The sequence below is a fragment of the Haliaeetus albicilla genome, chromosome 31 (assembly GCF_947461875.1).
Source record: "Haliaeetus albicilla chromosome 31, bHalAlb1.1, whole genome shotgun sequence".
Lineage (NCBI taxonomy): Eukaryota > Metazoa > Chordata > Aves > Accipitriformes > Accipitridae > Haliaeetus > Haliaeetus albicilla.
The window spans coordinates 632,831-636,723 of NC_091513.1; the positions used below are offsets into that span (position 1 = coordinate 632,831).

At 52.2% G+C, this 3,893-nt stretch overlaps 1 long non-coding RNA gene across 1 annotated transcript; it reads right to left on the bottom strand.

Moving 5' to 3' along the window:
* Positions 1 to 201: 201 nt before the first annotated feature.
* On the bottom strand, positions 202 to 1,237 carry LOC138683151 (uncharacterized). Its single transcript, XR_011322848.1, has 2 exons — positions 1,039 to 1,237; positions 202 to 947 (listed from the first exon to the last, which is right to left on the bottom strand). It is a non-coding gene; the product is annotated as an uncharacterized lncRNA (long non-coding RNA).
* Between the last annotated feature and the right edge of the window lie 2,656 nt (positions 1,238 to 3,893).

Here is a 3,893-nt window from a genome sequence, read left to right on the forward strand (position 1 = left end):
TTCACAAAAGCCGCTTTTTATTGGGGGGGGGGTTGTCCAATGCTGGCTTTTGGACTCCGATGCAATTTTGGGTCTAAAAATCGTTGGTTTGGTTCAAAAACTCCCATTTTTTTCGTGGTGGGGTGGTGGTTTTCAATCCCGGCACCGTTTTGGGGCTAAAAATCACGATTTTGGTTCACAAAAGCCTCTTTTTATTGGGGGGGGGGGAATGTCCAATGCTGGGTTTTGGACTGCGACGCCGTTTTGGGTCTAAAAATCGTTGGTTTGGTTCCAAAAGTCCCTTTTTTTTTTTGCGGTGTGGTGGTGGTTTTCAATCCCGGCACCATTTTGGGGCTAAAAATCGTTGGTTTGGTTCCAAAAGTCCCTTTTTTTTTTTGCGGTGGGGTCGTGATTTTCAATCCCGGCACCGTTTTGGGGCTAAAAATCGCGATTTTGGTTCACAAAAGCCGCTTTTTATTGGGGGGGGTGTGTGTGTCAAATGCTGGGTTTTGGACTCCGACACCGTTTTGGGTCTAAAAATCGTTGGTTTGGTTCAAAAACTCCCATTTTTTTCGTGGTGGGGTGGTGGTTTTCAATCCCGGCACCGTTTTGGGGCTAAAAATCGTGATTTTGGTTCACAAAAGCCGCTTTTTATTGGGGGGAGGGGGGGGGTCCAATGCTGGGTTTTGGACTGCAACGCCGTTTTGGGTCTAAAAATCGTTGGTTTGGTTCCAAAAGTCCCATTTTTTTTTTTTTGCGGTGGGACGGTGGTTTTCAACCCCGCTGCCGTTTTGGGGCTAAAAACCGCATTTTTGGGGCTGAGGGCAGCCGCCTCCCCGCACCAAAGAAACTCGGGGCCCCCCCAAAGTGACGATGGCCGGGGGGGGCCAGATGATGTAGGTGGTGGTCATCGGTGACGTCATCGGCGGTGATGTCATCGGCGGTGATGTCATCAGCGGGCAGGTGCCCTGTAGGGCGGGAAGTCAGGAAACCCGCTGCCTATTCCAAGTCCCCAAAAAGTCCCGAATTTGCCCCAAAAAAAGGAGGGCGGGGACCTACCTGGCGTGGGGGATGGGCTGCCGGGCGGGGGAGGGGGCGGTGGCGACGGTGACCCCGACCTTGACCCCGACCTTGACCCCGACCTTGACCCCGACGACCCCGACAGCGACACCGGCAGAGCCGCCCCATGGAAACGGGCCCCCCGCCCCCCGAACCTGCGCCCCGAAATCGCCAAAATCACCCCCAAAATCGCCAAAATCACCCCAAATGACCCAAACCGGTCGGAAATTCCGACGCTCCCTCCCCGAAAAGCCCAGATTCCCCCAAATAAGGTCAAATTGCCCCCAGCGACCCCCCAGATAAGCCCCAAATAAGCTGAAAATGCCCCAAAATGCCCCCAAATAACCCCAAATTGGCTCAAAATGCCCCCAAATAACCCCCAAATTGGCTCAAAATGCCCCAAAATGCCCCCAAATAACCCCAAACTGGCTCAAAATGCCCCCAAATAACCCCCAAATTGGCTCAAAAGGCCCCAAATGGGCCCCAAATTACCCCAAATAAAGCCCAAATGCCCCCCCAAATTACCCCAAATAAACTCCAGATCGGCTCAAAATGCCCCAAATAACCCAAAATGCCCCAAATAACCCCAAATGCCCCAAATAACCCCCAAATAACCCCAAAACAAGCCCCCAAATAACCCCAAATAAGCTCAAAATGCCCCAAATGAGCTCCAAATTCCCCAAAATAAAGCCCGAATGCCCCCCCAAATTACCCCAAATAAACTCCAAATTGGCTCAAAATGCCCCAAATAACCCAAAATGCCCCAAATAACCAGAAATGCCCCAAATGCCCCCAAAATAACCCCCAAACACCCCCCCAAATAACCCCAAATAAGCTCAAAATGCCCCAAATGACCCCCAAAATTCCCCAAAGACCCCAAATTAACCCCCAAAATGTCCCCAAATAAGCCCAAATGAGCCCCAAATAACCGAAAAATAACCCCAAAACAACCCCAAATAACTCAAAAGGCCCCAAATGACCCCAAATAACTCAAAATACCCCCAATTTCCCCAAATTCCCCCAAATAAGCCCAAACTAAGCTCAAAAAAAGCCCAAAGAAGCTCAAAATGCCCAAGAACTCCAAAATGCTCAAATGATCCCCAAAGAAGCCCAAAGTGCCCCAAAATAGCCCCAAATTACCCCAAAATGCCCCAAATACCCCTCAAAAAACCCCAAGCCCCAAATTTCCCCCAAGTAACCCCAAAGTGCCCCAAAATGCTGCAGAATGGCCCCAAATTCACCCAATCACCCCCAAATGACTCAGATTTCCCCCCAAACACCCCAAATTTCTCCCAAACACTCCAAATCGCCCCAAATCACCCCAAAATGTCCCCAAACGCCCCCAAATCCCCCCAAACACCCCAAAACACTCCAAATCGCCCCAAAACACACCGACTCACCCCAAACCCCCCAAACCTCCCCAAATCCTCCCAAGACAACCCCAAATATCCCCAAATCACCCCAAAATGCACCGAGTCACCCCAAAACACCCCAAATTCCCCCAAACACCCCAAAATATCCCCAAACACCCCAAATCCCCCAAAACACCCCCCAAATATCCCCAAACACCCCAAATCCCACCAAAACACCCCAAAAATATCCCAAAACACCCCTAAATCCCCCGAAAACACACCGAGTCGCCCCAAAACACCCCAAATCCCCCAAAACACCCTAAACCACCCCAAATCCCCCTAAATCCCCCCAATTTCCCTTAAACACCCCCAAATACCCCAAAATATCCCCCAAACACCCCAAAATGCCCCAAATCCCCCCCAATTCCCCTAAAACACCCCAAAATGTCCCAAAACACCCCAAACTATCCCCTAAATATCCCAAAACACCCCAAATCCCCCCAAACCGCACCGAGTCACCCCAAAACACCCCAAATCCCCCCAAAAAGCCCCAAATCCCCCCAAATTCCCCTAAATCCCCCCCTAATTCCCCTAAAACACCCCCAAATGTCCCAAAACACCCCAAACTATCCCAAAACTCCCCAAATCCCCCCAAAACGCACCGAGTCACCCCAAAACACCCCAAATCCCCCCAAATTTCCCCCTAAACACCCCAAATCCCACCAAAACACCCCAAAACGCCCCAAATCCCCCCAGATTCCCCTAAATCCCCCCAAATTCCCCTAAAACACCCCAAAATGTCCCAAAACGTCCCAAAACACCCCAAACTATCCCCCAAATATCTCCAAACACCCCAAATCCCCCCAAACACCCCCAAATACCCCAATTCACCCCAAAACGCCCCAAATCACCCCCAAACCCCCTAAATCCCCCCAAATTCCCCCCAAATACCCCAAAATGCCCCAAAACACCCCAAACTATCCCCAAACACCCCAAATCACCCCCAAACTCCCCGAATCCCCCCAAATTCCCCCCAAATCCCCCCAAAACCCCCCAAATCCCCCAAAGTGTCTCCGATCACCCCAAAACTCTCCGCTCCCCCCCCCTCAGCCCCCCCCATTTTGCCTGAATCGGGCGGGTTTTGCCCCAAAGCGCCTTCGGACTCGACGTGGGGCCGGATCGGGGGAGGGGGCGGTTTTTGGGGTGCAGGGCCGGAAGGGGGCGGGGCTTCTCCTCCCCTCAACCCCGCCCCCTGAACCCCAAAACCCGTCATTGAACCCCAAAACCTGTTATTGAACCCCAAATTCGTCAGCGAACCCCAAAACCGGTTCGGGCACCCCAAAACCCGCCCCCGAACCCCAAAAATAGATCAGGGGCCCCCAAAACCCCTCCCTGAACCCCCAAATCCCACCCTGAACCCCAAAATTCGGTAATTTCACCCCAAAACTGGTCCGGAAACCCATAAACCCGCCCCTGAACCCCCAAATTCCTCCCTGAACCCCC